At 47.3% G+C, this 16,568-nt stretch overlaps 1 protein-coding gene across 3 annotated transcripts in view; it reads left to right on the forward strand.

Annotated features, from left to right (window-relative positions):
* The window catches only part of DNMT3A (DNA methyltransferase 3 alpha), a 206,130-nt gene that overhangs the window by 120,859 nt on the left and 68,703 nt on the right, over positions 1–16,568 (forward strand). The window contains exon 1 of one of the 3 annotated variants that reach the window (XM_077291893.1): positions 6,040–6,119. The exons of the other annotated variants lie outside the window; for them this stretch is intronic. The gene's annotated coding sequence lies outside the window, so the exon portion shown is untranslated. Of the gene's footprint in view, positions 1–6,039; positions 6,120–16,568 lie in introns of those variants that run through there. 3 annotated transcript variants of the gene reach the window in all.

Here is a 16,568-nt window from a genome sequence, read left to right on the forward strand (position 1 = left end):
TCGCTGATGTCGCTCTGCTGATGTGCGCTGATGTCGCTCTTCTGATGCGCGCTGATGTCGCTCTGCTGATGCTCGCTGATGTCGCTCTGCTGATGCACGCTGTTGTCCCTCTGCTGATGCGGGCTGTTGTCGCTCTTTTCACTGCTCGTAGTGTCCTCCTTCTGCAGTTGTGCTGGATTATTGCATGTTCTGCCTGGTAACAGTCTGTGATTGGTGGATGGGAAGAGTCTGGACCTCATCCTCCTCATCTCTCCCCAGTACATGTATTAACCCTGCACTGACTGCAAACGTGACACATCACCCAGGTGGGGAGGCGCTGCGTCCTCATGGAGGGGCCACAATGGCCGCTGCGCTTACTCTGTGTGTGCATGGTTATTAGAGCTGTTAGTGTGCGGATTGGCATGCTAGGATTTGTAGTTCCATTTCTTGCACATAATGCAATAGACAGAACATACAGATGTGAGGTCACTGCGCCCCCTGCAGGACAGGAAAGGTGACAGCGATTATGGACAAATGGGGTCTCCGGTATGAATAGAGCTGTGTTGATCACTGCGCTTTTCTCTTAGTGATGGTCGCACATGCTCAGTACCGATAAATATTCACGGGGGAGATAGAGGGGTCTGTGCCACGGCACAATTATTGGGGCGCTACAGTACAGGTGATTGCAAGGGTCCTCAAATAAGCAAAATCTGGGGTGTCCCAGACTAATGGGGTGAGTTCTGCACCTTATAGGGGAAATTAGTGAGGAGCGCAGCTCTGTATAGTGGGGGATCCGATATGTTGGCGAGGAGTGCCTCTGTATAATGGGGGGCCCATGTGTAGGCGAGGAGTGCTTCTGTATAATGAGGGTCCATGTGTAGGTGAGGAGTGCCTCTGTATAATGAGGGGTCCCATGTGTAGGTGAGGAGTGCCTCTGCATAATGGAGGGTCCATGTGTAGGTGAGGAGTGCCTCTGTATAATGAGGGGTCCCATGTGTAGGTGAGGAGTGCCTCTGCATAATGGAGGGTCCATGTGTAGGTGAGGAGTGCCTCTGTATAGTGGGGGATCCCATATGTAGGTGAGGAGTGCCTCTGTATATTGGGGGATCCCATGTGTAGGTGAGGAGTGCCTCTGTATAGTGGGGGGTCCATGTGTAGGTGAGGAGTGCCTCTGTATAATGAGGGGTCCCATGTGTAGGTGAGGAGTGCCTCTGTATAGTGGGGGATCCCATATGTAGGTGAGGAGTGCCTCTGTATAATGAGGGGTCCCATGTGTAGGTGAGGAGTGCCTCTGCATAATGGAGGGTCCATGTGTAGGTGAGGAGTGCCTCTGTATAGTGGGGGATCCCATATGTAGGTGAGGAGTGCCTCTGTATATTGGGGGATCCCATGTGTAGGTGAGGAGTGCCTCTGTATAGTGGGGGGTCCATGTGTAGGTGAGGAGTGCCTCTGTATAATGAGGGGTCCCATGTGTAGGTGAGGAGTGCCTCTGTATAATGAGGGGTCCCATGTGTAGGTGAGGAGTGCCTCTGTATAATGAGGGGTCCCGTGTGTAGGTGAGGAGTGCCTCTGTATAATGGGGGTCCCATTTGTAGGTGAGGAGTGCCTCTGTATAATGAGGGGTGCCATGTGTAGGTGAGGAGTGCCTCTGTATAATGGGGGTCCCATTTGTAGGTGAGGAGTGCCTCTGTATATTGGGGGATCCCATGTGTAGGTGAGGAGTGCCTCTGTATAGTGGGGGGTCCATGTGTAGGTGAGGAGTGCCTCTGTATAATGAGGGGTCCCATGTGTAGGTGAGGAGTGCCTCTGTATAATGAGGGGTCCCATGTGTAGGTGAGGAGTGCCTCTGTATAATGGGGGTCCCATTTGTAGGTGAGGAGTGCCTCTGTATAATGAGGGGTGCCATGTGTAGGTGAGGAGTGCCTCTGTATAATGGGGGGTCCCACGTGTAGGTGAGGAGTGCCTCTGTATAGTGGGTGGTGTGGAGAAACGTGGTCAGTGGGTGCTCTCGTCCGCTGGCCCGGCTACCTTTAGCAAGACTGCAAGGACCAGGGCTCATACCACTGAACGCCCGCTCTATCTCCCCGTGGGTAATACACTACACAGACAACACAGGGTGAGGGTAAAACTGTGGCAATAATTTATTGAACCACAACACCCAGTAGCAAACAGAACAATCCAAGGAATTACCCCCAAATGGTGCACATTACAGGGTCTCACCCTTCCGCTGACTCACCGGGATAATAGTAGATGCACGCAGAGAGGAGGTAACAGCAAGCATAGGGAGATATCCTAGAGCAGTCCATAGAGTTCATACCAGGTCCAAAGACAGTGGACACAACGTCAGAGCTCCCAGGGTCGCTATTCCACCTGTGATAAACACATAGAGAAGAGTTAACGACAAGCATAAGGAGTTGACAGAGAACAGTCCATAGAGTCCATACAAGGTCCAAAGCCAGTTAACACGAGAGTCACCACCTGACTTATTTGACCATCTCTATGGAACCAGGCCACCAGTGGGTCCCAAAACCTGGCTTTCTCCAAACATATCCATGGTTCAGAGATGGTCACTGGATCAGATCTGTATCCTTCCAACCGAAGCTGAAAATCTTTAGGTTATTTCCTATAGAATCATAGATCCGTGTCCCTGGGGCCATGATAAATTGGCTGCAGTCCTGTCTCTCGTCCGTTGGGTGGTTTTCAGAATGTCCGGCTGGTAGCTCTGTGTTGCGTCAGTTCTAGTGATGAGATTTCTGAGTCTTTTTATACCCGAGGAATGTAAGCTCTTTTTAGAATTACCCAGTGTCCTTCAGTCCACCCTCACAGCCTCTCCCTATCTGCTTGATAAACACACACTATGTACAAGTCACTATTACAGACTTACACAGTATGTTAAATAGTATATCAGTTTGCAAGTCTGTCTTCTTGACCCACCAGACATAAACACTTAAATCCACAAGCCAATATACAGATAAAAAGTTAATTCTTCTTGGTTTGCAAAACATAGTTGTCTGGGTAATTAAGATATAATCTGGTTTCTTCACAGGGGTCCCATATGTAGGTGAGGAGTGCCTCTGTATAATGAGGGATCCCATATGTAGGTGAGGAGTGCCTCTATAGTGGGGTTGCCCATATGTAGGTGAGGAGTGCCTCTGTATAATTAGGGATCCCATATGTAGGTGAGGAGTGCCTCTGTATAATGAGGGATCCCATATGTAGGTGAGGAGTGCCTCTATAGTGGGGTTGCCCATATGTAGGTGAGGAGTGCCTCTATAATGGGGGGTCTCATGTGTAGGTGAGGAGTGTCTGTATAATGGGGGGTCCCATGTGTAGGTGAGGAGCGTCTCTGTATAATGAGGGGTCCATGTGTAGGCGAGGAGTGTCTCTGTATAATGGGGGGTCCATGTGTAGGTGAGGAGTGTCTGTATAATGGGGGTCCCATGTGTTGGTGAGGAGTGCCTCTGTATAATGGGGGTCCCATGTGCAGGCGAGGAGTGTCTGTATAATTTGGGAGTGTCCTGTATGTGGAATGTCTCTGTATAATTGGGAGACTTCAGCATAATTAACGGACCATTGTGTAGGTAAAGGGAGCCCCTGTATTATTGGGGTCCCTGTTGTTTAGGTGAGAGGAACCGTGTATAATTGGAGGCTCCTGTGTAGATGAGGGGAGTCTTGGTGTAATAGAGCGCACCTTCATAATTGTGGGGCCCTGTAAAGATTTAGTGGCGCCTCTGTATAATTGAGGGTTACCTGTGTAATTATGGGCCCCTGTGTAGGTGAGGGAAATGCTGATTAAGTGGAGCCCCTCTGTAGGTGAGGGAAGGCCAGGGCTGTAGAGTCGGAGTCGGTATAAAATGGTTGGACTCCTGTCATCTATAACACATTGGGGGCAGTGGTTCGGTGCAGGATGTCCTATAAATGTCTGTTCTGTTCCTGATCTCAGGATCTCGGCTTTTAGATTAGATGAATCTGTGCTGCACTTTATGCACATGCTCAGTAGTGACCGAGGGTGTGGAGTCTTGTATAATTATGGGGCCCTGTATAGGTGAGGGGAGCCCCTGTAGAGTTGGGGGCCCCTTACAGGTGAGGTGAGCCCTGATACAGTTGGGGGCCACATATAGGTGAGGGGAGCCCCTGTACAGTTGGGGGCCCTGTACAGTTGGGGGGCCCCATATATGTGAGGGGAGCCCCTTTACAGTTGGGGCTCCTTTATAGGTGAGGGGGGCCCTGTACAGTTGGGGGCCCCATATAGGTGAGGGGAGCCCCTGTACAGTTGGGGGCCCAATATAGGTGAGGGGAGCTGCTGTACAGTTGGGGGCCCCATATAGGTGAGGGAAGCCCCTGTACAGTTGGGGGCCCCATATAGGTGAGGGGGGCCCTGTACAGTTGTGGGCCCCATATAGGTGAGGGGAGCCCCTGTACAGTTGGAGGCTCCATATAGGTGAGGGGGCCCTGGACAGTTGGGGGCCCCTGTATAGGTGAGGGGGCCCCTGTACAGTTGGGAGCCCCATATAGGAGAGGGGGGCCCTGTACAGTTGGGGGCCCCATATAGGTGAGGGGGGCCCTGTACAGTTGGGGGGTCCATATAGGTGAGGGGAGCCTCTGTACAGTTGGGGGCCCCTGTATAGGTGAGGGGGGCCCTGTACAGTTGGGGGGTCCATATAGATGAGGGGAGCCCCTGTACAGTTGGTGGCCCCTGTATAGGCGAGGGGGCCCCCTGTCCTCTGTACAGTTGGGGGCCCCATATAGGTGAGGGGGGCCCTGTACAGTTGTGGGCCCCATATAGGTGAGGGGAGCCCCTGTACAGTTGGAGGCTCCATATAGGTGAGGGGGCCCTGGACAGTTGGGGGCCCCTGTATAGGTGAGGGGGCCCCTGTACAGTTGGGAGCCCCATATAGGAGAGGGGGGCCCTGTACAGTTGGGGGCCCCATATAGGTGAGGGGAGCCTCTGTGCAGTTGGGGGGTCCATATAGGTGAGGGGAGCCTCTGTACAGTTGGGGGCCCCTGTATAGGTGAGGGGGGCCCTGTACAGTTGGGGGGTCCATATAGATGAGGGGAGCCCCTGTACAGTTGGTGGCCCCTGTATAGGCGAGGGGGCCCCCTGTCCTCTGTAAAGTTGGGGGCCCCTGTATAGGTGAGGGGGGCCCTGTACAGTTGGGGGCCCCATATAGGTGAGGGGGGCCCTGTACAGTTGGGGGCCCCATATAGGTGAGGGGGGCCCTGTACAGTTGGGGGCACCATATAGGTGAGGGGGGGCCCTGTACAGTTGGGGGGCCCCATATAGGTGAGGGGGGCCCTGTACAGTTGGGGGGCCCCATATAGGTGAGGGGGCCCTGGACAGTTGGGGGCCCCATATAGGTGAGGTGAGCACTGGACAGTTGGGGGCCCCTGTATAGGAGAGGGGGGCCCTGTACAGTTGGGGGCCCCATATAGGTGAGGGGAGCCTCTGTACAGTTGGTGGCCCCTGTATAGGTGAGGGGCCCCCTGTCCTCTGTACAGTTGGGGGCCCCTGTATAGGTGAGGGGGGCCCTGTACAGTTGGGGGGTCCATATAGATGAGGGGAGCCCCTGTACAGTTGGTGGCCCCTGTATAGGTGAGGGGCCCCCTGTCCTCTGTAAAGTTGGGGGCCCCTGTATAGGTGAGGGGGTGGCTCTGCTGTGTGTCCCTGGCACATTAGCTCTGCAGACGGTGCTGCTTCCAGCCTGCGCTGCCCCCTCCCTCGCTCGCTCTCCCCTGCTCCCCCCTCCCTCGCTCGCTCTCCTCTGCTCCCCCCTCCCTCGCTCGCTCTCCTCTGCTCCCCCCTCCCTCGCTCGCTCTCCTCTGCTCCCCCCTCCCTTGCTCGCTCTCCTCTGCTCCCCCCTCCCTCGCTCTCCCCTGCTCCCCCCTCCCTCGCTCGCTCTCCCCTGCTCCCCCCCTCCTCCTCAGCCAACCACAAAACGCCGCCGTGAACACGTGAGGTTCTGTTTTAGACAAAGAGAATTCTCCGTTCTTTCCCCCTTTGGCCCCCAACCATCCAGCCCCCTCCCTCCACTCAAACTGCAATATCAGGAAGAGGGTGGGGGTGGAGTGGGGTCCGCTGGGGGGGCGTGAGGACAGAACACCTGACTGCATCCATTGCCGTGCAGCAGCGGGGCTCATGGGTATGTCCCTTCACCTTTTTCCTGAGGTTCTGGCTGGGATGTCTAGGGGAAGTGAAGAGACAGGGAGACTGGAGGGAATGAGGACACACATTGCGAGTCCTGGGATTGAGGCAGAAGGATGGAGCTCGCATCCTCCTCCAGGATGAGCGCCGTCTCTCGGGTCTGTGCCAGGAAAGGGGATTCCGTGTGACGGTGGTGCTTCACCGGCCCCGCGGCGCTGGCAGGCGTTCTACCGGCTTCTCTGGTTTATGTATGGCAGTGTGTTGTGGCTGGGGCCCCTGTGTTGTCAGCAGGGTGTCGGGATCCCGCTGTATATAGCTGCACATATATACGCCGCAGGGATACCCCTCCGAGGCGTCACATTTTACGATTGTGGTCTGTTTGTAAACAGCAGCAAATATTGGGCCGGAATCCAGGAGTTGCCGGGTGTTCTTCTTCTGGTTTGTTGGAGCAGACTTGTGGGCTTCATGTTGAAGGGGAAACGACGGACTGTACCGATATCTACACCATAACACTGACTCTAGCTGTGATAGGGGAAATTTCTCCCAAAATTCAGCCGGATGGACTCACGTGTGGATGTTACTCTAGCAGTCCAGATGTGGCTCCTCATATTACCCCCATAACTAAGACCATACCAGCTGCATTATGGCTGTAACCATCAACTTGTGGCTGTGACTGTGTCACTGACTGTATATAAAAGAGCTACGGGTGTGAATGTGACTGTAACAGTCCAGATGTGAGTGTGTTACATTATGGGACTGTATGTAAGAGTTACAGGTGTGAATGTGACTAACAATCCAGATGTGAGGGTGTTACTGTCTAGGACTGTATGTAAGAGCTACAGGTGTGACTGTGATTGTAACAGTCCACATGTGAGTGTGTTACATTCTGGGAATGTATGTAAGAGCTACAGGTGTGAATGTGACTGAAATAATCCAGATGTGAGTGTGTTAGTCTATGACTGTATGTAAGAGCTATAGGTGTGAATGTGACTGAAATAATCCAGGTGTGAGTGTGTTACTGTCTAGGACTGTATGTAAGAGCTACAGGTGTGACTGTGATTGTAACAGTCCACATGTGAGTGTGTTACATTCTGGGAATGTATGTAAGAGCTACAGGTGTGAATGTGACTGAAATAATCCAGATGTGAGTGTTACATTCTGGGACTGTATGTAAGAGCTACAGGTGTGAATGTGACTAACAATCCAGATGTGAGTGCTACAGTGTAGGACTGTATGTAAGCTACATGTGTGAATGTGGCTGTAACAATCCAAATGTGTGTGTGTGTTACAGTCTGGGACTGTATGTAAGAGCTATAGGTGTGAATGTGACTAAAATAATCCAGATGTGAATGTGTTACAGTGTAGGACTGTATGTAAGAGCTATAGGTGTGACTGTAACAATCCAGATGTGTGTTACAGTGTAGGACTGTATGTAAGAGCTATAGGTGTGACTGTAACAATCCAGATGTGTGTTACAGTGTAGGACTGTATGTAAGGTACAGGTGTGACTGTAACAGTCCACATGTGAGTGTGTTAATGTCTAGGACTGTATGTAAGAGCTATAGGAGTGAATGTGACTGAAATAATCCAGATGTGATTGTGTTACATTCTGGGACTAATGCAAAACTACCCAGACTCATATTGTTCAGTATGCCAAGCAATTAATGCCTAGCTCCTTACATACCACTCCATGATAATTTTATTCAAAAAGGAGAAACATTGGAGTTTTTTGCAAAATTTCTATAACAACCTTTATTGAAAAAGACCATCAAACATACATTAACAAATAAGATTTAAAAGGTGTGATTAAAAAGGACACCAACACTGGCTGCACGCAGTACTAAATGTAATACTAAAGGGCTTCAATCAACATGATATATTAAGGACCCCATCACCTACAATGTCCATCCACCTGCTCCCAAAGGTTAATAGAGGGAGGACATTAGATATTAATTACTATAGCCCAGTGGCTGTTGTAGAATCTTCTCTGGGGATTCCTCTCCCATACTGCCCCCTTAATACATATGGTCACAAAAATCAACCTAGGTTAAGTTGAATAAAAGGGTCATCTTACCCAGACTGAGGCACCCCGACGCACGTTTCGCCGCTCTATAGCCTTCCTTTCTCAAGGGGAGAACTGTATGTAAGCTGCAGCTGTGAATGTGACTGTAACAATCCAGATGTGAGTGTGTTACAGTCTAGGACTGTGTGTAAGAGCTACAGGTGTGAATATGACTGTAACAATCCAGGTGTGAGTGTGTTACAGTCTAGGACTGTATGTAAGAGCTACAGCTGTGAATGTGACTGTAACAATCCAGGTGTGAGTGTGTTACAGTGTAGGACTGTATGTAAGCTACAGGTGTGATTGTGACTGTAACAATCCAGATGTGTTACAGTCTAGGACTGTATGTAAGAGCTACAGGTGTGATTGTGACTGTAACAATCCAGGTGTGAGTGTGTTACAGTGTAGGACTGTATGTAAGCTACAGGTGTGATTGTGACTGTAACAGTCCAGGTGTGAGTGTGTTACAGTCTAGGACTGTATGTAAGAGTTACAGGTGTGATTGTGACTGTAACAATCCAGGTGTGAGTGTGTTACAGTCTAGGACTGTATGTAAGAGCTACAGGTGTGATTGTGACTGTAACAATCCAGGTGTGAGTGTGTTACATTCAGAGACTGCATGTAAGAGCTACAGGTGTGAATATGACTGTAACAATCCAGATGTGAGTGTGTTACATTCAGAGACTGCATGTAAGAGCTACAGGTGTGAATATGACTGTAACAATCCAGGTGTGAGTGTGTTACATTCAGAGACTGCATGTAAGAGCTACAGGTGTGAATATGACTGTAACAATCCAGATGTGAGTGTGTTACATTCAGAGACTGCATGTAAGAGCTACAGGTGTGAATATGACTGTAACAATCCAGATGTGAGTGTGTTACAGTCTAGGACTGTATGTAAGAGCTACAGGTGTGATTGTGACTGTAACAATCCAGGTGTGAGTGTGTTACAGTCTAGGACTGTATGTAAGAGCTACAGGTGTGAATATGACTGTAACAATCCAGGTGTGAGTGTGTTACAGTGTAGGACTGTATGTAAGAGCTACAGGTGTGATTGTGACTGTAACAATCCAGGTGTGAGTGTGTTACAGTCTAGGACTGTATGTAAGCTACAGGTGTGATTGTGACTAACAGTCCACATGTGAGTGTTTTAGTATCTAGAACAGTATATAACAGCTGCGGATGTGTTACAGTCTAGCACAATATGTAAGGCTATATTAGCAAGATAATGACTATGACCATCACGTTGTATGACTATAACTATCTCGTTGTGTTACAGTCTAGGACTGTATGTAGGAGATAAAGGTGTGATTGTGCCTGTAATAGTCCAGATGTGAATGTGTTTCCAGGGCTGTGGAGTCGGTAAGCCAAACCTCCGACTCCCGCTCCTCGATTTCCCTGAATCCACGACTCCCGACTCCACAGCACTGGCCACTACGTAACATGGAAATAAAGTGCACCGCAGATTAATCTCCACTAAGAGCAACAATCCTTAGATAAGGAACAGAACAGACATTTATAGGACATTTCATAATTTTCCCAAATTCTTCTGAAAAGATTTACTTCACATCCTGCATTGTACTACTGTACCCAATATATTATATATGATAGGAGTCAGTCGGTCCATTTTATACCGACTCCACTAAAATGGACACCAAAATGGAACTGTATATAGGATCTACAGGTGTGACGATCCAGATGTGATTGTTTTAATATCTAAGACAGTATATAACAGCTGCAGATGTGAGTTATAGTCTAGGACAATATGTAAGGCTATATTGGCCAGATTATGACTGACCATCAAGTTGTATGACTAACAGTCCAAATGTAAGTTACAGTTTGTGACTGTATATAAGAACTACATATTAATGGGCCTGGAACAGGCAGACATGAGTGTGTTAGTCTGGCACTGTATGGAAGATCTACAGGTGTGAATATGACCAATAGTCCAGATGTGAGTGTGTTACAGTACAGGACTGTGTGTAAGAGCTACAGGTGTGAATGTGACCAATAGTCCAGATGTGAGTGTGTTACAGTACAGGACTGTGTAAGAGCTACAAGTGTGAATGTGACTAACAGTCCAGATGTGAGTGTGTTACAGTACAGGACTATGTGTAAGAGCTACAGGTGTGAATGTGACTAATAGTCCAGATGTGAGTGTGTTACAGTACAGGACTGTATGTAAGAGCTACAGGTGTGAATGTGACGACTAGTCCAGATGTGAGTGTGTTACAGTACAGGACTGCGTGTAAGAGCTACAGGTGTGAATGTGACCAATAGTCCAGATGTGAGTGTGTTACAGTACAGGACTATGTGTAAGAGCTACAGGTGTGAATGTGACTAATAGTCCAGATGTGAGTGTGTTACAGTACAGGACTGCGTGTAAGAGCTACAGGTGTGAATGTGACCAATAGTCCAGATGTGAGTGTGTTACAGTACAGGACTATGTGTAAGAGCTACAGGTGTGAATGTGACTAATAGTCCAGATGTGAGTGTGTTACAGTACAGGACTATGTGTAAGAGCTACAGGTGTGAATGTGACTAACAGTCCAGATGTGAGTGTGTTACAGTACAGGACTATGTGTAAGAGCTACAGGTGTGAATATGACCAATAGTCCAGATGTGAGTGTGTTACAGTACAGGACTATGTGTAAGAGCTACAGGTGTGAATGTGACTAATAGTCCAGATGTGAGTGTGTTACAGTACAGGACTGCGTGTAAGAGCTACAGGTGTGAATGTGACCAATAGTCCAGATGTGAGTGTGTTACAGTACAGGACTATGTGTAAGAGCTACAGGTGTGAATGTGACTAATAGTCCAGATGTGAGTGTGTTACAGTACAGGACTGTGTGTAAGAGCTACAGGTGTGAATGTGACCAATAGTCCAGATGTGAGTGTGTTACAGTACAGGACTGTGTGTAAGAGCTACAGGTGTGAATGTGACCAATAGTCCAGATGTGAGTGTGTTACAGTACAGGACTGCGTGTAAGAGCTACAGGTGTGAATGTGACCAATAGTCCAGATGTGAGTGTGTTACAGTACAGGACTATGTGTAAGAGCTACAGGTGTGAATGTGACTAATAGTCCAGATGTGAGTGTGTTACAGTACAGGACTGCGTGTAAGAGCTACAGGTGTGAATGTGACCAATAGTCCAGATGTGAGTGTGTTACAGTACAGGACTATGTGTAAGAGCTACAGGTGTGAATGTGACTAATAGTCCAGATGTGAGTGTGTTACAGTACAGGACTGTGTGTAAGAGCTACAGGTGTGAATGTGACTAACAGTCCAGATGTGAGTGTGTTACAGTACAGGACTGTGTGTAAGAGCTACAGGTGTGAATGTGACGACTAGTCCAGATGTGAGTGTGTTACAGTACAGGACTATGTGTAAGAGCTACAGGTGTGAATGTGACTAATAGTCCAGATGTGAGTGTGTTACAGTACAGGACTATGTGTAAGGGCTACAGGTGTGAATGTGACTAACAGTCCAGATGTGAGTGTGTTACAGTACAGGACTATGTGTAAGAGCTACAGGTGTGAATGTGACTAATAGTCCAGATGTGAGTGTGTTACAGTACAGGACTATGTGTAAGAGCTACAGGTGTGAATGTGACTAATAGTCCAGATGTGAGTGTGTTACAGTACAGGACTGTGTGTAAGAGCTACAGGTGTGAATGTGACTAATAGTCCAGATGTGAGTGTGTTACAGTACAGGACTATGTGTAAGAGCTACAAGTGTGAATGTGACTAACAGTCCAGATGTGAGTGTGTTACAGTACAGGACTGTGTAAGAGCTACAGGTGTGAATGTGACTAATAGTCCAGATGTGAGTGTGTTACAGTACAGGACTATGTGTAAGAGCTACAGGTGTGAATGTGACTAATAGTCCAGATGTGAGTGTGTTACAGTACAGGACTGTGTGTAAGAGCTACAGGTGTGAATGTGACTAATAGTCCAGATGTGAGTGTGTTACAGTACAGGACTGTGTGTAAGAGCTACAGGTGTGAATGTGACTAATAGTCCAGATGTGAGTGTGTTACAGTACAGGACTGTGTAAGAGCTACAGGTGTGAATGTGACTAACAGTCCAGATGTGAGTGTGTTACAGTACAGGACTGTGTGTAAGAGCTACAGGTGTGAATGTGACTAACAGTCCAGATGTAAGTGTGTTACAGTACAGGACTGTGTGTAAGAGCTACAGGTGTGAATGTGACTAATACTCCAGATGTGAGTGTGTTACAGTACAGGACTATGTGTAAGAGCTACAGGTGTGAATGTGACTAATAGTCCAGATGTGAGTGTGTTACAGTACAGGACTGTGTGTAAGAGCTACAAGTGTGAATGTGACTAATAGTCCAGATGTGAGTGTGTTACAGTACAGGACTGTGTGTAAGAGCTACAGGTGTGAATGTGACCAATAGTCCAGATGTGAGTGTGTTACAGTACAGGACTGTGTGTAAGAGCTACAGGTGTGAATGTGACCAATAGTCCAGATGTGAGTGTGTTACAGTACAGGACTGTGTGTAAGAGCTACAGGTGTGAATGTGACCAATAGTCCAGATGTGAGTGTGTTACAGTACAGGACTGTGTGTAAGAGCTACAGGTGTGAATGTGACTAACAGTCCAGATGTGAGTGTGTTACAGTACAGGACTATGTGTAAGAGCTACAGGTGTGAATGTGACTAACAGTCCAGATGTGAGTGTGTTACAGTACAGGACTGTGTGTAAGAGCTACAGGTGTGAATGTGACTAACAGTCCAGATGTGAGTGTGTTACAGTACAGGACTATGTGTAAGAGCTACAGGTGTGAATGTGACTAACAGTCCAGATGTGAGTGTGTTACAGTACAGGACTGTATGTAAGAGCTACAGGTGTGAATGTGACTAATAGTCCAGATGTGAGTGTGTTACAGTACAGGACTATGTGTAAGAGCTACAGGTGTGAATGTGACTAATAGTCCAGATGTGAGTGTGTTACAGTACAGGACTGTATGTAAGAGCTAAAGGTGTGAATGTGACGACTAGTCCAGATGTGAGTGTGTTACAGTACAGGACTGTATGTAAGAGCTACAGGTGTGAATGTGACTAACAGTCCAGATGTGAGTGTGTTACAGTACAGGACTGTATGTAAGAGCTACAGGTGTGAATGTGACGACTAGTCCAGATGTGAGTGTGTTACAGTACAGGACTGTGTAAGAGCTACAGGTGTGAATGTGACTAACAGTCCAGATGTGAGTGTGTTACAGTACAGGACTATGTGTAAGAGCTACAGGTGTGAATGTGACTAACAGTCCAAATGTGAGTGTGTTACAGTACAGGACTGTGTAAGAGCTACAAGTGTGAATGTGACTAACAGTCCAGATGTGAGTGTGTTACAGTACAGGACTATGTGTAAGAGCTACAGGTGTGAATGTGACTAATAGTCCAGATGTGAGTGTGTTACAGTACAGGACTGTGTAAGAGCTACAAGTGTGAATGTGACTAACAGTCCAGATGTGAGTGTGTTACAGTACAGGACTATGTGTAAGAGCTACAGGTGTGAATGTGACTAATAGTCCAGATGTGAGTGTGTTACAGTACAGGACTGTGTAAGAGCTACAAGTGTGAATGTGACTAACAGTCCAGATGTGAGTGTGTTACAGTACAGGACTATGTGTAAGAGCTACAGGTGTGAATGTGACTAATAGTCCAGATGTGAGTGTGTTACAGTACAGGATTGTGTGTAAGAGCTACAGGTGTGAATGTGACTAACAGTCCAGATGTGAGTGTGTTACAGTACAGGACTGTGTGTAAGAGCTACAGGTGTGAATGTGACTAACAGTCCAGATGTAAGTGTGTTACAGTACAGGACTGTGTGTAAGAGCTACAGGTGTGAATGTGACTAACAGTCCAGATGTGAGTGTGTTACAGTACAGGACTGTGTCTAAGAGCTACAGGTGTGAATGTGACTAACAGTCCAGATGTAAGTGTGTTACAGTACAGAACTGTGTGTAAGAGCTACAGATGTGAATGTGACTAATAGTCCAGATGTGAGTGTGTTACAGTACAGGACTATGTGTAAGAGCTACAGGTGTGAATGTGACTAATAGTCCAGATGTGAGTGTGTTACAGTACAGGACTGTGTAAGAGATACAGGTGTGAATGTGACTAACAGTCCAGATGTGAGTGTGTTACAGTACAGGACTGTGTAAGAGCTACAGGTGTGAATGTGACTAATAGTCCAGATGTTAGTGTATTACAGTACAGGACTGTGTGTAAGAGCTACAGGTGTGAATGTGACTAACACTCCAGATGTTAGTGTATTACAGTACAGGACTGTGTGTAAGAGCTACAGGTGTGAATGTGACTAATACTCCAGATGTGAGTGTGTTACAGTACAGGACTGTGTGTAAGAGCTACAGGTGTGAATGTGACTAATAGTCCAGATGTGAGTGTGTTACAGTACAGGACTGTGTGTAAGAGCTACAGGTGTGAATGTGACTAACAGTCCAGATGTGAGTGTGTTACAGTACAGGACTGTGTAAGAGATACAGGTGTGAATGTGACGACTAGTCCAGATGTGAGTGTGTTACAGTACAGGACTATGTGTAAGAGCTACAGGTGTGAATGTGACTAATAGTCCAGATGTGAGTGTGTTACAGTACAGGACTGTGTGTAAGAGCTACAGATGTGAATGTGACTAACAGTCCAGATGTGAGTGTGTTACAGTACAGGACTGTGTGTAAGAGCTACAGGTGTGAATGTGACTAATAGTCCAGATGTGAGTGTGTTACAGTACAGGACTATGTGTAAGAGCTACAAGTGTGAATGTGACTAATAGTCCAGATGTGAGTGTGTTACAGTACAGGACTGTGTGTAAGAGCTACAGGTGTGAATGTGACTAACAGTCCAGGCGTGAGTGTGTTACAGTACAGGACTGTGTGTAAGAGCTACAAGTGTGAATGTGACTAATAGTCCAGATGTGAGTGTGTTACAGTACAGGATTGTGTGTAAGAGCTACAGGTGTGAATGTGACTAACAGTCCAGATGTGAGTGTGTTACAGTACAGGATTGTGTGTAAGAGCTACAGGTGTGAATGTGACTAACAGTCCAGATGTGAGTGTGTTACAGTACAGGACTATGTGTAAGAGCTACAGGTGTGAATGTGACTAATAGTCCAGATGTGAGTGTGTTACAGTACAGGACTGTGTGTAAGGGCTACAGGTGTGAATGTGACTAATAATCCAGATGTGAGTGTGTTACAGTACAGGACTGTGTGTAAGAGCTACAGGTGTGAATGTGACTAACAGTCCAGATGTGAGTGTGTTACAGTACAGGACTATGTGTAAGAGCTACAGGTGTGAATGTGACTAATAGTCCAGATGTGAGTGTGTTACAGTACAGGACTGTGTAAGAGCTACAGGTGTGAATGTGACTAACAGTCCAGATGTGAGTGTGTTACAGTACAGGACTATGTGTAAGAGCTACAGGTGTGAATGTGACTAATAGTCCAGATGTGAGTGTGTTACAGTACAGAACTGTGTGTAAGAGCTACAGGTGTGAATGTGACTAACAGTCCAGATGTGAGTGTGTTACAGTACAGGACTGTGTGTAAGAGCTACAGGTGTGAATGTGACCAATAGTTCAGATGTGAGTGTGTTACAGTACAGAACTGTGTGTAAGAGCTACAGGTGTGAATGTGACTAATAGTCCAGATGTGAGTGTGTTACAGTACAGGACTATGTGTAAGAGCTACAGGTGTGAATGTGACTAATAGTCCAGATGTGAGTGTGTTACAGTACAGGACTGTGTGTAAGAGCTACAGGTGTGAATGTGACTAATAGTCCAGATGTGAGTGTGTTACAGTACAGGACTATGTGTAAGAGCTACAGGTGTGAATGTGACTAATAGTCCAGATGTGAGTGTGTTACAGTACAGGACTGTATGTAAGAGCTACAGGTGTGAATGTGACTAACAGTCCAGATGTGAGTGTGTTACAGTACAGGACTGTGTGTAAGAGCTACAGGTGTGAATGTGACTAACAGTCCAGATGTAAGTGTGTTACAGTACAGGACTGTGTGTAAGAGCTACAGGTGTGAATGTGACTAATACTCCAGATGTGAGTGTGTTACAGTACAGGACTATGTGTAAGAGCTACAGGTGTGAATGTGACTAATAGTCCAGATGTGAGTGTGTTACAGTACAGGACTGTGTGTAAGAGCTACAGGTGTGAATGTGACTAATAGTCCAGATGTGAGTGTGTTACAGTACAGGACTGTGTGTAAGAGCTACAGGTGTGAATGTGACCAATAGTCCAGATGTGAGTGTGTTACAGTACAGGACTGTGTGTAAGAGCTACAGGTGTGAATGTGACCAATAGTCCAGATGTGAGTGTGTTACAGTACAGG

The sequence above is a fragment of the Ranitomeya variabilis genome, chromosome 2 (genome assembly GCF_051348905.1).
Source record: "Ranitomeya variabilis isolate aRanVar5 chromosome 2, aRanVar5.hap1, whole genome shotgun sequence".
In the NCBI taxonomy this organism is placed as follows: domain Eukaryota; kingdom Metazoa; phylum Chordata; class Amphibia; order Anura; family Dendrobatidae; genus Ranitomeya; species Ranitomeya variabilis.